General features: G+C 34.0%; 1 long non-coding RNA gene across 1 annotated transcript; it reads right to left on the reverse strand.

The window, feature by feature from the left end:
• Positions 1 to 10,654: 10,654 nt before the first annotated feature.
• Positions 10,655 to 12,250, reverse strand: LOC132721720 (uncharacterized). Its single transcript, XR_009624504.1, has 2 exons — positions 11,749 to 12,250; positions 10,655 to 11,005 (listed from the first exon to the last, which is right to left on the reverse strand). It is a non-coding gene; the product is annotated as an uncharacterized LOC132721720 (long non-coding RNA).
• Between the last annotated feature and the right edge of the window lie 4,918 nt (positions 12,251 to 17,168).

The raw sequence follows: 17,168 nt of genomic DNA on the forward strand, positions 1-17,168 counted from the left end.
TAATAATTTTTTTGAAAATAAACATCTCATATTTAGGCTTTCAGCTGTTTTTGCAGGGACTCCACTTATTTTCTTTGTTGTTTGTGAAATGCTGGGATTGGAGTTTTTAGTTTGGTTTGGGTCTATGCCAAATACAAGTGTTCAAAATGTCAAATCATTTGCTCATTCCAGAATAATTATATTAACTATGAAAAAATATCCAAAACATTAAATGCGTTATAACGCTTTAACTCAGATCGGGTATATTTTGTGTAATATTTTACAAAGTACCCTTTAAAGTTTCCCGGTTGATCTATGTTAGAATTCTAATTTTATGTTTAAGGCTTTTGGAGCTTTGTGGCGCTTATACCGGGCGGTATGTTGGTGAAACACCAGAACAGAGACTTTGCAAATTGTGTAATACTGGTTCGGTTGAAGATGAACTGCATTTTGTAATGAATTGTTCTTTATATCAAGACACTCGACATAATTATCTTAGTGAAATCCTTTTAAGTGACCAATATGTAGATATGAGAGACTGTGATAAATTTGTAAACATTGTAAAACATCACCCAAGAAGATTAGCAAAGTACTTGGTAGCCGCATATTTGAAACGTAGAAGCAATTTGTTCCAAAGATAAAGTAAACATTTATTTAAATAAATGTTTGATCCGCTCATATTTGACACTATTCGTACTATGATGAGATATGAAACTATTTTATCGTTAAAGCATACTTTAATAAATGTTCAATTTATGTGTATCTCGTATCACAGATGTAGTTTACAATTTGCATGTTCTCATTAGCCGTTTTCGTCAACCAGTCTTGATACAGTTGATATTGTTAAAGTATCTGTTACTCAGAATCTTATTATTACTTTTTCATTGATATAAGCACGTTGTAATATTGTGCAAGTATAATTATGTGTAACACCACTTTTATATTACACACTTACATGCTGGTAATGACTACTAGTCTATTAGAATGAAGTTACGTTAATCACATATTTAACATATTTGAATATTGTTTACTTTCCTAGTGTAGAACTTGAATTTTCGTTTCGTTTAAGAACTACACTTATAAAACAAGTAATACAATACACACTTGCTCGATTCCATGTCCCGGCCTTGCTAGATTTGATTTTCGTATAAGGCTGGTTATTGCATGAGATCGTATATCGGCGATGTGTGTTTCTTGATTGAATCACATTTTGCTAGACAGTAATACCAGAATGACGTTAACGGTTTCTTAAATGATGTACATTTTTATATTATTGTATACTGTACTGATCTCAAGTAATATTAAGTAATTCTAAGTATCTAGATATGTACGTCAAAAGTATGCTTTTCACTGTAAACATAATGTTACATTAATAATTGGTATTAAATCCTATAATTATTATACATAAATGAATAAAATCTCTAACTTGTACTGTTGTATACCAGTATATTTACTATACTCATGACCATTGATTCGCTTATTGTTCTCATGTTATTGTTTTGACAAGTATTATGTGACTTTATAGGCCCGATGGGCCGGGTGCATGCCTTTATGTAACTGTTTATTGTCATCATTATTTATGTTTGCACATGTCACTTTAATAAAATATTTACTTACTTACTTACTTACTTTATAAACACAACAAAGTTACATAAAATTTGCAGACTATAGATATGTTATTTATTTAATTACCCCGAGCAAATACTTCATTGGGAGACTAGTTCCAAAGATATTTTGTACAGTAACGGTCTTTGTATTATTCTTATCTTTTTAAAGATTGGCCGGACTACATCTTTTACACTACTAATTTAGTTTGAATAAAACTAAATAGGACTGATCGGTTACTCGTGTTCTTCCGGTTTTCTGGTTGAATTATTGTTGCATGCATTATTGCCTAATAATAATAATTATTGCTTTAATAAAAATGCGTTCTAAACCGTAAAATATTTTGTGTAGCTGCTATCCTACATGCTACAGAGTAGCCATGTCGTCGGGATAACTTTTCCGTCGTCTGTCTCTCTGTCTGTCCGTCCGTCTGTCCTTCACAAAACTTTTTTTCTTCAATATTACGGAAATAATCAGTGCACAGTTTAGCTAAACGAAAAGTCTGCATTTTCCAGTTTAATGAGTAATGGTCCTTTCTTGTCTTTTTTTAAGTTTGCAACATTCCGTATACAAGATTTATCGATACCCCAAGTACCTGTGCATACTCGTATTTAAAGAATTCTTTCGACTGAAAATTTGAATGATTATTTGCAGAGTTATGGCCCTCGAATAAAAAAAGCCGGTTTGGCCTTTTTAATAATTTTATGTCGCCTGCTTAACAGTAGCTGCTTCAAAATATCCGCGATATATGAGGGACAAACTGTTCAATTATCCCTCAACTGCTTAACTGGCTTTCATCAGGCAACACGTGATTGCTGTTGTATTTAATCTGGTACTATTTGAAGACTTCCTCTTTCTAATTCAATAGATTGATGAATCCGTAGATTAGTGATTAAGGTTGTTGCTGTCATATTAAGTTTACATTTGCCTCAGTTTTGTTGTGTTCAGCGGTTCCTTAGCTTTTTTATATAAGCAAAATGCAGTATAATTTTTCCGTTACACTTTTTTTTCTGGTTCTAGTTGCATAACATCTTATCTAAATGGAAACTATCAAGTAAAATCATAACACCATTGATTAATAGTAGCCACCATGTGAATGGACTAAAGTCCACTTAAGGTCATATAACATATTAACGCCCTTTGAACGCCATAGGCAGGCTCATTACAAACGAGAAAAAATGTTTAATACCACTCAAATTTGCATGTAAGGTTAGATTAGAATCCTGTAGTAATGATAAGATCGACTTACTTTGTTTTATGGCATGTCTTAATCAATAACAAATAAGCAGGTCAAAATGCTAGTTTATTTCTAGTCATTGCATTTCTATTTCATGTGTGTTGTTTGTTTAAGAAATGATAACTGTTTGGAGTTCGGATGCGACGAATTATATGACGAGGGCGTAGCCCGAGTGATATAATGATGCGCATCCGAACGACAAACAGTGATTGTATAAGGTGATAAAATCACCGTTTTGGATATAGTATTTCGATTTTAACACGATATCAACAAATAAACGTTGCCGTACCCTATATTGAGCTAAATTGCGCCTTATTTGTTTCCGTACATAGCATTTTAGTGGTTACGTCTTATTTATAATGGTTAAGTTACATATCTAAATGGGGCGTCCGTGACCGAGTGGTTAAGGTCGTTGATTTCAAACCACTGGCACTCATCGCTGTGGGTTCGAATCCCGACAGGGACTTTGGATTCTTTCATGTGAGGAAGCTATCCAGCTAGCTTACGGAACGTCGGTGGTTTTACTCAGGTGCCCGTTCGTGCCTGAAATAATGCACGGAAGGGCTCCTGAGGTCTTCCTCCCCCAGTAAAGCTGGAACGTCGCAATATGACCTATACTGTGTTGATGTGACGTATTAAATTCACATATTTAATTTCTTTCTACAAGAACCCTGGGGTTGTTTTATTCCTCACTGTTTTTTAGTTAAATATATGAAAATCTTCTATACCTACACAATATGACCTATACTGTGTTGATGTGACGTAAAACCCAAAACAAACAAACAAACAAACATATCTAAATATAGAATGTAAACAGTGATTTTATTGCTTAATAATGCACACTTCCGGTCCTTCTATGTTCAATAGAGAAAAATGCGGATCTTGTTAGAATTGTTCATTTTATCATTTGTTACTGTCACGTTCTTTATCATAAATGATAAAGTATATATTTTGTCCTGAAGTTTAAATTCTAATGAGTGTCCTATTAAGGATGTGGGGTGGAGCTTGAGGTTTGCTTACAAGAGAGATTTTAAGACAATATTTATCATGTTATATTTGCATTAAGTAAATAGCAACACATACTTTTTCCTTTGTTTCACTACACCTGGCTGAGTGTGAATTTTAAACATTTAAACTATCAGAGACTTTGCTGTATTGTTCAATGCGACCATACCACACGACTTTTCGGGTACGGTAGGGCAGATTATTCACCCGATTCAGGTATATTTTTATGAATAACGTAACTGTTACTCAACCGATTTTAATCAGATAAGGCACAAAGTACCAGTAATTATATAAGCTACCGACGGTTAATTAAAATTCTGAAAAACTTTGAATGATTTTTGAGAACATTCGAGTACAGTGTTGTTTTTCATAGCCAGGGCCGACGGGAACGGTACACACTCATTTATCACAACAAGCGATTTCTAGTGATCCGTTTGATTTGTTTTAGTTTCATAAAAAAATGAATGCTAAGTCTTATAGATTTACAATGTCCAATGTATCTAGTGAATGCAACGATGTTTTAAATAGCATATTTTTATAAATTTATGTTGAAATGGTACGAATCACACTGTTATTTTAAAGGATACGGTAAACACACATTTTCTGTATGAAAATTTTCTTTTATTTATTATGTGAGTGTTTTTTTTTTTAAATTCACATCTTTAATTTCTTTCTACAAGAACCCTGGGGTTGTTTTTTTCCTCACTGTTTTTTAGTTAAATATATGAAAATCTTCTATACCTACACCAACTACATAGAGAATATTCATTTTTTCCCTATAAATACAGGATTCATTTTCATCGAGTCTTATGAAAATAAATATTTCATGAGTGGCGGTTACCACGAGTGAAATATGATAATTTTCATACCACGAGATGGAAATAAATCCTGTATTTATAGAAAAAACATGAATGTTCTGTTTATCATAAACATTATTCTCTTTTTTTGACATCACAGTTTGAGAGAGATTTTCTCTTAAATTTTGTATATTGGCTGAATCAAGCAAGAGTAGTCCGGCAATACACCAGTGGAGATACGGAAAATATGTTTCATTTCAGTGACAATACGAAAAATATGCTTTACTGCCGTGAAAATACGGCAAAATGTGAATACGAATTTTATTTCATCAATATTTCTCAATATTTCATTTATAGGTATATAATATATGACATAATATAACGGGCCTTAAGCCAATATGGGTTCGTGGAATTTTCAGGCTTTAACGCATGCACATTACACGCTATACGAACGAACCTTTCACGCACGCTTTACCAAACGAAATACGCAGAGGCATGAAAAACGATATGAGCCGCGCCATGACAAAACCAACATAATGGGTTTGCGACCAGCATGGATCCAGACCAGCCTGCGCATCCACGCAGTCTCATCAGGATCCATGCTGTTCGCTTACAAACCCTATAACAAGTAGAGAAACTGATAGCGAACAGCATGGATCCTGATCAGACTGCGCGGAACTGTGAGTAAAAAATGAAGAAAATAAGGAAACCGGTCAACCTAATGCACCTCCATTTGTGCCAGTTTGGCAGTAGTGTGGGTGTCACAAAGTAAACCATTTCGTTAATGATCAGAAGTGCTTTCAGTACTTTGATTTTTACGTAATTCGTAAATGCTCAGAAGTGCTTTCATTACTTTGATTTTTGTAGTATTCATGCCGAACCTTAGTTTTATACTAAATCCAATGAAAATTATTGTATCATCTTTTTGTAGAGTTATCGAGTGAAATTACTTATTTCAGTATTTTCATTGATTGCTTTTATTTCTCGGTATCATTCCAAGCATTTTGACATATTTTTCATAAAATTCGGTCCAGTAATAAGAAAGTTAGATTTTCGTGATAAAGTGCAAATTTATTTATGTTCTATAAATTTGATATTACGGGCCTGTATATTTTGTTATACAGGCGTTCTGGAATACAAGAAAATCGTGAAAGTTATGTTTCATGCTTTCCACTCAGGGTAACTATGCCTATATTATGAACGTATTTTAAATCTTCTTTGGGACTCGCATATAGATGTGTAAAGACGCACAAGGTCATTATGACAGACAGATTTATTCTTGTTGTGTAAAATTTTAAGCTTGCGCAAGGTAAATTTTTCTTTTCTTGTTGTTTTATTAAGTATTTTTTTGTTATTTCAGAAGATCGTAATTCAGTTAAATGTTTTTATTACAAATTCGTTTTATAGAAATTTTATTTTGCATTTTGACAGTAATTTTTCGTTCTCTAATTTTTCGTCTTCTGTAGATTTATGACTCTAGTGTTTCATTCATTACTTGAATATTGGTAATCCGTTTATTATCATTGATAGTTGTTGTTATGTACGCCTTGAGTTCACGTTATTTTATCATGCATATGTTTCATTTATATTTACTAAAATACGTTTTCATGTTCTTGTTTAATACAGTTAAATTCATTTATAATCAAGTCTGCTGCAGATGTTCTTTTTATATAATTCTTATTTCTTTAAGTAATTTTCATATCACTTCATCATCATTATTTTTTTTGTACGAAATAATATGGATTAGATTCAAGGAAGGATTTCGTCGATATTTAGGTGACATCCGGTCTGGCTTTATGTTTTATATCTTACAATGTGTTAAGATATATAATCAACGTTGAAATTATTATACCAGTGTGTATGGCGTTCCATATGGAACATTATTATATTTTTTAGAAGCTTTGTTTATAGGAATCCGACAAAGGTGCGGCTATTTCAAAGGGACATACTTTTACCATTATATTTGTATACCATTGATATTTACCATGTTTTATATTTTGTAGCTTCTACTCGGAGGATTCATCCTCAAATTTAAATTACGCTGTGTTTAACATAGCGACGATAGTGGAGATGGTGACGTAGCGACGCAGTCTTGGATCTACACTCTGTAGACAGTACAGAATCGATATTTCTGCTTTGAATGGGTCACATCTCGAGCATCAGTGAATATTTGTTTTGAGTTACGCCACCGGGAAAAAGTGCTTTTCGACAGGACATTAGAAACGTGACACGGAACTTTTAGTTATTTATTTTTTTCATTCATTCTTATCATTTACTTTCATTATAAATGATCATTTATTTTTGTAAATAAAATGTTAAGTAGTTTGTACTGAGTTGTGCTTTGTTTTGTATGGTAGTTGTTATCAGCCTGTGTTCCATCGTAGTTCATATTGTGACAGTGGGACTCTAAAAATTTACATGTGAATCATGTGTAAACTTTAAATAATATGGATATACCAAAAGAGCGCATCAGAAAATATTTTTCATGGCACTTGAAATTTATTGACGTAATGCACTTATTATCATGTATTAATATGCTATATTTGCAACATAAAATGCCGAATACCTTCCTTCTATGTTATTGTCATTAGTTAAAAAAGCGCAGCCTTACCGAGATTTGAACCCGGGACCCTCGGAATATTATTCCGCGGCGCAACCGACTGAGCTATCAGGCCGCTTACACATCATCTCCCCTAAATAGTGAACAGTTCGGAACCGTGACATATTCCCCTGCTATATTGAAATTCGTCAATTACTAGATTTCTAACGAGTACAGAGAACAATGTGAAATAGCACTTGGAGCTTTATACTATCACAGTCCCTGATGGAATGAAATCCAATTTCACATTGTTTTATTACTGTTGGGAGTCAAATGTCAAAACGGAAGAAAAATATGCAGCCTGACCGGGACTTGAACCAGGGACACCTGGAATGCCGTTCCGCAGATGACTACCGACTAAGCTATCCATCCGCATACATATCTTCTCCCTTCAATACTGAACGGTTCTGAGCTGTAACTTTACTATAAAGAATGAAAAACATTTCTTTATCTTTCAGTTTTTATTCCCCCGCCATGTAATGGCCGGGGCATATAGTGTTACCCTGTTCCGTCATTCCGTCCTTCCATCCTTCCGTCATTCTGTCATTCCGTCATCATCAGTTTCCGTTCATTATCTTAAGAACGGTTGCACACATTCAGCTCAAATTTGACATATGGATATGTCATGAGAAAATACAGGTCAAGTTCGAATTTGGTCATGGTTCGATGATTTTGGCAGAGTTATGCCCCTTTTACTTTGAAAATAATATGAAATTTCAGTTTCCGTTCATTATCTCCCCAACGGTACAACACATTCAACTCAAACTTGACATATGGATATGACATGAGAAAATACAGGTCAAGTTCGAATTTGGTCATGGTTCGATGATTTTTGGCAGAGTTACGCCCCTTTTACTTTGAAAATAATATGAAATTTTCAGTTTCCGTTCATTTTCTCCCCAAAGGTACAACACATTCAACTCAAACTTGACATATGGATGCGTCAAAGGAATGTGCAGGTCAAGTTCAAATTTTGTCATGGTTCAATGATTTTTGGCAGAGTTATGCCCCTTTCACTTTGAAAATAATATGAAATTTTCAGTTTCCGTTTATTATCTCCCCAATGGTACAACTCATTCAACTCAAATTTGACATATGGATATGTTTTTGGAATGCCCAGGCCAAGTTCGAATTTGTCATGGTTCAATGATTTTTGGCAGAGTAATGCCCCTTTCACTTGGAAATTAATATGAAATTTACAGTTTCTGTTCATTATCTACCCAACAGTGTTACATATTCAACTTAAATTTTGACATATGGATATGTCAAAGGAATGGTAGGTCAAGTTGGAATTTGGTCATGGTTTGATGATTATTTGGCAGAGTTATGTCCCTTTCACTTTGAAAATAATATAGATACATCTTAGGAATAAGCAGTTTAAGTTTGAATTTGGTCGTGGTTCAATGATTTTAGACACACTTATCTTTCCTGAATGTTGGAAAAATTTTGAACTTTCAGTTTCAGCACTCATACTTTTAGCCATTATTTTGGATACAATTATGCAATATGCTATTTTTAAAAGGTTAAGACTGAATAATTTCAGTGCCTTGAACATTGTATGAAAATGGTTTGTGTTAACATTGAAAAGTTTTAAGGGCTTTGAACTTACAATGAAAAAAATAATTAATGCACCATCTGAAATTTTGGCTGCATGCGGGGGCATCCGTGGCATGATGACACATTTCTAGTTTCAGTATCTTTTTGTGATTCTATACACCATGCCAGTTATCATATCCCATGACCTCTACTCCAAACAAAGAATTGTAGTAAACGTGCAGGGACAAAGATTCTTCCTTAATGATGGGGGATTGAACACTTCAGTCTTCTGTGCCACAATATACAATCCACCCTGTCTCGATCTTCAATCTGTCCATGTCTTGGTACGTACCACCCTGTCACAAATTATGATAAACAAGATCAACAAGGAAAGGCGGCGTTCAATGAACGCAACCCCCATATGACCCAGCAACAAGAACCAACGGCAAGGAGCCCAGGCGGACCCAAAACAAAAACAGGACAGGGCAAAGATAGAGCACGGACAGGTTAATCATTAAATGATAAATAATTTGTAACTGATTAGGAATTCAAAGAAGCTCTACCTCTTAAACATTTTTCTCCTTATAGTGATCTGCACTATACACTTAACAAAACTTATAACTGTGCAGTTTTTAAATGTGAATAACTTTTTTATTGCTTGACATTTTTTACCAAAATTTTGGAATTCATCGTTTTAATGGTTTATTTTTACAATGCTATATTCAGAAATAACGGTTATTTTTGTTGTGTGCGTTCATCCGTGACATGTACATAAACAACAAAGTGCACGTGAGTATGGCAGGTTGGCGCTAAATGAAGTTATTATTGACCATCAAGGATTCTATTTAAATAAAGACATCCAAAAAACATAAATTTATTGCAGAATTTTTGCAATTGAAAGAAAAATGGCCGTCTAGAAGTTTCACGCAAGGGAATTTGCATTTCAGGCATCCATTTTTGAAAATAAATTTTGCATAATATTTTCTCAAATAAACATATTGACTAAGATTTTACTTTAAAACTAAAAAACAAACTTTCTTGGTAATTTCATTTTAATGAAAACATCGTGTTTGCATTGCTTTTAGTAACTGAGTACAACGCGTTTCGGAGATCGACATAAACCAGTCTTTACTTAAATTCAAATAAAGCAAATATTAAAATCACAGTGACATAATGCCCTGGAATTCATTGTAGTATTATTCCCTATCGGTGATCCTATGTTTTTATGTTTGTATTTTAGTGAAATCAAGAGATTTAGACCTTTTTGCAAACATTATAAACACGCATTTTACAGAAATGCGAAATTCGGTTTTCGCGCAATTTTGCACACATCTCTATTTCTCAGTAAATACGAATCGCCCTGACATAAAAATCGATACCCATCATGCCACATATCTGTACTATATTTGGTTAAAATTTCAGAGAGCTTTGTTTATTAGTATCTGAGAAAAATTGATTTTCATACGTGCACAGTTATAAGATTTGTTAAGTGTACATTGACATAGTCCCCCACTTTATTGGAATATCTGCAAAATGACAAAATGAAATGTTTTGAAGTTATATACAGTCATGGTACCATGTTGGTTCCCAAAAGTAACTGTGCAGCCTGGCTGGGGCTCAAAGCTTGGAGGCTGGGACACTTTGAATACCATTCCACAGCTGTACCAAATGCGCTTTAAGGTTTCTTACATATCTTCTTACCTAATTATTGAACAGTTTACACTGAAATCCCTGCCATATTAAAATCCACAATTTCTTTCACGAGTATAGTGAAAACTTTCAGCTTTATATCACCATTTTTGGCCAAATTTCACAGGGTAACTGTCACAATAGGGACTACGATGGGATACCAGGCCGACCACAATTGCTATCTAAAACAACCAACAATTCAGAACAGAAAAATATATAAATTTATTTACAATAAATGAATATTTATAAATGAAAAATGATTAAAATGAAAAATGATTATATATGAAAAGTCACTGCGCAAACAAACACTATCAACGTATCTCAGTCTATTTCTCCCGTAAAGTTTCTGTCATGATGTTTCAATAAAGTGGTGGCGTTGTTGAACAAAATTCGTCACAATGGCGGGCGTCTTGTATAAAATCTTATCAAGTGTAACTGTACTTCCTACAGTGTTGGCACAGTTGATAGGATCCTGAACAAGGGCATGCGTCACCCTTTAGCCATGGACATACGTGTGGATGGCCCGTGTCATCTTCGGGTGTGTCCTCAAATAAGAAGCTACAAAGTATAAAACATGATAAGTTCCATGATAATCAAACATAAGGGTATAATAAAGTTCCTTGGAAAAGACTCGACCTTTGTCGGTTTCCAATAAAATAACGTGCTTCTTTGAATAAACAAAATGTCCACTATAGTACACCATACATTCCGTGGAAACAAAAATTCAATCACATCCGCATAATACTGCGTTGCAAATATATTCAAATATACGCCACATAATAACCACCAATAAATAAACGTCTTCCAAAATCATGCCACTGAAGATCCTTCCCTAGAGATACGTTAGTTTTGATACGTTGTATTTACTTATAACAAAAACTGATGATAAATGAAATGAAGTAAGATGATAACGTAAATTAAATTGATTGAAACAAATCATTACGATACTGCAGCATTTTACATAAAGTTACACAAATACGGTTAGAACCATAATAAATTATTTATGAATAGATATATATATATCTATAAAATATTCATGGCTCCTATACAATTACAATATAATTAAAACTTCAATTAACATATATCAATTAACATGTCTCGGTATAAATTTTCAATAGCGAAACACTAGAATAAAAAGAGCTTTTAAAATTTAATCTGCAAAAATTTAGAAAATTTAGAAAACAATAAATTACTGCCAAATAACTAAACCTGAATCAAATAAACTATAATTCTAATAGAAAATAGTATTTTACGAAATAGCAAAAATTTATGAAACAAAATCACTAGAAAATTAAATTTACCTTGTACAAGCTGTAATTTTATGACAAATATAATTTGTCTGTCACCGTCATAGTGACCTGTATAACGTCCAGTGCATTGCAATATAACACTTAAAATTTAGTCAATATATAGCAAACTACTGAGTACTGAGCGGGAAAACGGATCGTGCAAAACATGAAAAATCAATTTGCACGAAATAAAGCTGGGACGGCGGGAAAAATAGTTATGTGAAATAAAGGCCCGTCCTTCAAATACAGACATAATACATATATCTGGTTCATAAAACAAAAATGTAACTTTCTTATTACTGAAAGGATTTTTGTGAAATAAACGGCAAAATGTTTAAATTGATACATGGACATTTATGCAAACCATAAAAATACTCTAAATAATAATTTCACCCGAAAACTCTAAATTGAACAAAAGATGATGCAATCTCACATCAATGAATATAGAGTAAAAATGAGGTTCGGCGTGAAAATATAATGCAAGATTTTACAAACGTACTTTCACTTTGTGACATTTACAAGATGATGCAATCTCACATCAATGAATATAGAGTAAAAATGAGGTTCGGCGTGAAAATATAATGCAAGATTTTACAAACGTACTTTCACTTTGTGACAGTAACAAAATCTGCAGTCCGATCAAAGTCAAACTCCGGACAATCAGAACACCATATGGGGGCTGTACTGATTGAGCTATCTCAGGCTATCTTACATTCCCCCCTCCCCCCTCTCCATAATTAGAACAGAAAAAAGAAATATTTTATTAGTCTTTTTTATGCTCCCCGAAAAATTTCGGGGGAGCATATAGTCGGCATCTTGTCCGTCTCTCCGTCCGTTGTCTTGTCCGGAGCATAACTTAAAAACCCTTGGAGATAATTTGTTTAAACTTCATACAGTGGTAGAGGGCATTGAGGGGGTGCAGTGTCAAAGAACAACAACTCTATTTTGCCCGGTTTTTGAATTATCTCCCCTTATAGAAAAATATTGTCCGGGACATAACTCTAAAACTATAAAGGATATCAACATGAAACTTTGTAGGTGAATAGATCTCAATGGGTAGATGTGCAGTGCATAAGAACAATAAGAACTCTCTTTTCCCTAATTTTGTAGTAATTGTCCTTTGTTAATTTTAACACTTTGAACTTTGTCCGGAACATAACTCTAAAACTATAAGAGATATAAAGATGAAACATTGTAGGTAGATATATCTCATTGAGTAGAAGTGCAGTGCAAAAGAACCATAACTCTGTTAAGCCTCATTTTTTTATTATCTCCCCTTTTAGAAAAATCTTGTCCAGGACATAGCTGTAAAACTATGAGAGATATCAACATGAAACTTTGTAGGTAGATATATATCAATGGGTAGATGTGCAGTGCATAAGAATCATAACTATGCCTTGCCTAATTCTGGAGTCATTGCCCTTTGTTTATTTTTACTTTTTGAACTTTGTCAGGGACATTACTCTAAAATTATAAAATATATCAACATGAAACTTTGTTGGTAGATTGATCTCATTGAGTTAAAGTGCAGTACAAAAAAAACATAAATCTGTTTTGCCCAATTTTTTAATTATCTCCCCTTTTAAAAAAATCTTGTCCGGGAAATAACTCTTAAATTACAAGAGATATCAACATTAAACTTTTTAGGTAGATGGATCTCAATGGGTAGATGTGCAGAGCACAAGAACTTGAACTCCGCCTTGCCAAATTCTGTAGTAATTGCCCTTTGCTCATTTTTACATTTTGAAGTTGTCCTGGACATAACTCTGAAACCATAATAGATATCAACAAGAAACTTTGTAGGTTGATAGATCGCATTGATTAAAAGTGCAGTGCAAAGAACAGTAACTCTGCCTTGCCTAATTTTGGAATTATTGCACTTTGAACTTTTTCCAGGGACATAACTCTGAAACTACAAGAGGTGTACTTTCCTGTGTCCAAAACCTATTCGGGGAGCATCACCCGGCTGAAACCGGGCTCTTGTTTACCAAGTAATTTGCCTGATAAGTGCAGAACTCCTGGATTCAAGATGAGAGTGCATCGTAATTTTGTTAACCCTGGTAGCTCCAGTGAAGCAAGTATGCCAGGTAAAGAGGTTGGGGATATATGGACCAAGGAATTCCCAACAAATAGAAATATGTCAATGTTCCTATATTAAGTGATTCAAATCAATACATATTGTTAATATAACAAGTAATTTCATGGGCATATAAGTCATAAATATTCAGAATTAATACATTCTTTGATAATGACCCATCATTAAAAGTAAATTATATCAGAAACATCCCTGAACTTATAACAGAATTTCAACATTTGATTAATTGTTTACCCACATTTATTACAATTTCCTTCCACGACTTAATCAACTTGAGCATGAAACATTTTATAATTTAGCTGATAGAATGATCGTTTGGGTTTCAGTTTTTCTCTAATTTAAGGGGAAGCAACTCATGTTTACAAAATTATTTGTTCTTAGACAGACTCTTCTAGCTGTGTATAAACAATTAGGTTATTTGCGCTGTGCTTTTCAGGCTATGCAGAAACTTGTCCTGTTAGTTTTTTTATTATTTATAAATAGAATGGAATAGTGACTTTTTTGACTGGCTGTATAAACTTTAGAGTTGATTTCAGTTAGACCAAACCTTAAGGTATCCTGCTACAGGATTCCTCCAATCACTGTGTGGAATTAAAAATATTTAAGCTCACCTGAGCTTGCTCAGGGTGAGATTTAAGGATCGTTGAATGTCCGTCGTCCGTCTTCTGTCGTCCGTCAACATTTTTGCGTGAAGACTCTAGCAATCACATTTTTGTCTCAATCATCATTAAACTTTGTCATGATGCTTGTCACGGTAAATTGCTCAGATGAGTTTGAACATGGATCATCTCGGATGAAAAACTAGGTCACAGGAGCTAAAAATAGAAAAACCTTGTTCACACTTAAGTGGCTACTGTTTTTATTCAAATTCCCTGGAAATTGGGCTGAAGTTTATTTTAAAGATTTCTAGGTCAAGATAATATGGGTCACCTGGGATCAAAAACTAGGTAAAACCGACCAAATATTGAAAAATCTTGTTAACACCCTAGTGGTTACACTTTTTACTCAATTATCATAAAACTTTGTCAGGATGCTTGCCTAGGTAATTGCTCGGACGGGTTCGAACATGAATCATATGGATGAAAAACTAGATCACAGGAGATAAAATTAAAAGAAAAACATTGTTAACATTCTAGTGGCTACTGTTTTGATCCAAAAATCCTGGAAATTTGTCTGAAAATTTGTTTTGATGATTTCTAGGTCAAGTTCAAATATGGGTTACCTGGGGTCAAAAACTAGGTCACACCGCCCAATATGGAAAAACCTTGTGAACATTCTAGTGATCACATTTTTGACTAAATCATCATCAAACTTTGTCGGGATAATAATTTAGGTTTTGCTCGGATGACTTCGAACACGGGTCATCTGGATGATAAACTAGGTCACATGAGCTAAAAATAGAAAATTTGTGTTAACACTCTAACGACTGCTGGTTTGATTCAAATATCCTTGAAATCGGTCTGAAAGTTTGTTTTGATGATTTTTAGGACAAGTTCGAATATGGGTCACCTTGAGTCAAAAACTAGGTCACACCGACCAAATATGGAGAAACCTTGATTACACTCTGGTGGTCACATTTTTGACTCAATTGTCATCAGACTTTGTCAGGATACTTTTCTAGGTAATTTCTCAGAATAGATCGAACATGGGTCAGCTCGGATGAAAAACTAGGTCACAGGAGCTAAAAATAGAAAACTCTTGTTCAAACTCTAGTGGCTACTTTTTTGATCCAAACATCCTGGAAAATGGTATGAAAGTTTGTTTTGATGATTTCTAGGTCAAGTTTGAATATGGGTCACCTGGGTTCACACTGCTCAAATATGGAAAAAAAAACCTTGTAAACACTCTAGTGGTCACATGTTTGTCTAAATCATCATCAAACTTTGGTCTGTCATGAAACTTTGTCAAGATGCTGTCTAGGTAACTGCTCGGATAAGTTCGATTGGTCAGGTGAGCGATCTAGGACCATCTTGGCCGTCTTGTTTGTTTATTTAGATTGTTTATCAAATAAGCTTTGGTAAAAATGAAATTAAGAAAATTAGAGCTATGCTTATAGTTAAACTTGTCCAGGTATTACTTAAAAAGAGAAAGGATAAATCCTTAAGCACTTTATGTATATACAGTCTGTAAATTAAAGTCAGTTGTTATAAAATAGTATTTTAGTTTGTTGAAATTTTGAAAGAGAGACAGTATTTGTATCTTTTTTATAAAAGATATGCATTTAATGCTAAGGCACAACTACATTATTATAATATATAGCTAAGCTATTTTTGGAGCAGAGTCAATCCCATCACAGACTTTTTATAGAGTAGGTGTTTGCTTGCACTTGAATAAATGTGTGCGCTAAATTTTATTGTGGCTGAGATTGTAATGGGACATTTTGGACAATGGATAATGGACATTTCTTACCAGACACGTCGAACCAGATTTATGGACATTTTCGGATCAGATTTCGGGACATTTTGGACCAGATGTTTGGACACTTCGGACCATACATAAGGACTTTTCTGATTAAACTTTAAGACACTTTGTACTTGAGTATGGGATTTACCAGACCAGATTGAATTAACAATTTTTGTTATATACATCTATATCTTTATTTTTATCGAAGACATGGTAAAAGCCGTGGACACCGAGCGAAAATATAACAAAACTACTTTATCATATTAAATATATAATTTTCGTCTGGTGCCTAGCGAAGCAATAATACAACATGACACAAATAAGCCACCATAGAATTTTCTTATCTAGAAAAAAAGGCTAGCTTTTTTATTTGTACAAAATTATAGAAATAGTACAATGTATTAGTACAGTTTTTTACTATACATGTATAAATTATGGAACTATCAATACAAGGATTGACCAAAAAGGTCTCGACTCGATGTACTTCCGGTAGTCAGAGAACTCAACTAATGGTCTCACTTTTCAAAATAATCGATCTCTGCATCAATGCACTTTGCCCACCTGTGCTCGAACTTGTTTAACCCTTCAAAATAGAACTCTCTATTTTGGCCCTCAAAGAACTCATTGACCGCCTCCATCACAACTTCATTGCTTCCAAAACGTCTCCACGAAGCTTGGTTTTCAGTTTTGGAAACAGGTAGAAGGGGGCAAAGTTTAGAGAATATGGGGGACTGGGAAGAATTTTAAAGCCGCAGTCAGTTGCAGCAGCCATCGCAACATGGGATGCGTGAGCTGGCGCATTGTCGTGCAGGAGCAGAGTTTGCCACTTCTTTTACGCTCGATTTTTTTTTATGCAGACGTCTCAATTCGTCTGCATAGTACGTACCGTTTGTGGTACGATCTTGCCCAACATAGACAATCATGATTATCCCCT

The sequence above is a fragment of the Ruditapes philippinarum genome, unplaced genomic scaffold, assembly GCF_026571515.1.
Source record: "Ruditapes philippinarum isolate M1 unplaced genomic scaffold, ASM2657151v2 ctg2703_1_1_1_1, whole genome shotgun sequence".
Taxonomy (NCBI): domain Eukaryota; kingdom Metazoa; phylum Mollusca; class Bivalvia; order Venerida; family Veneridae; genus Ruditapes; species Ruditapes philippinarum.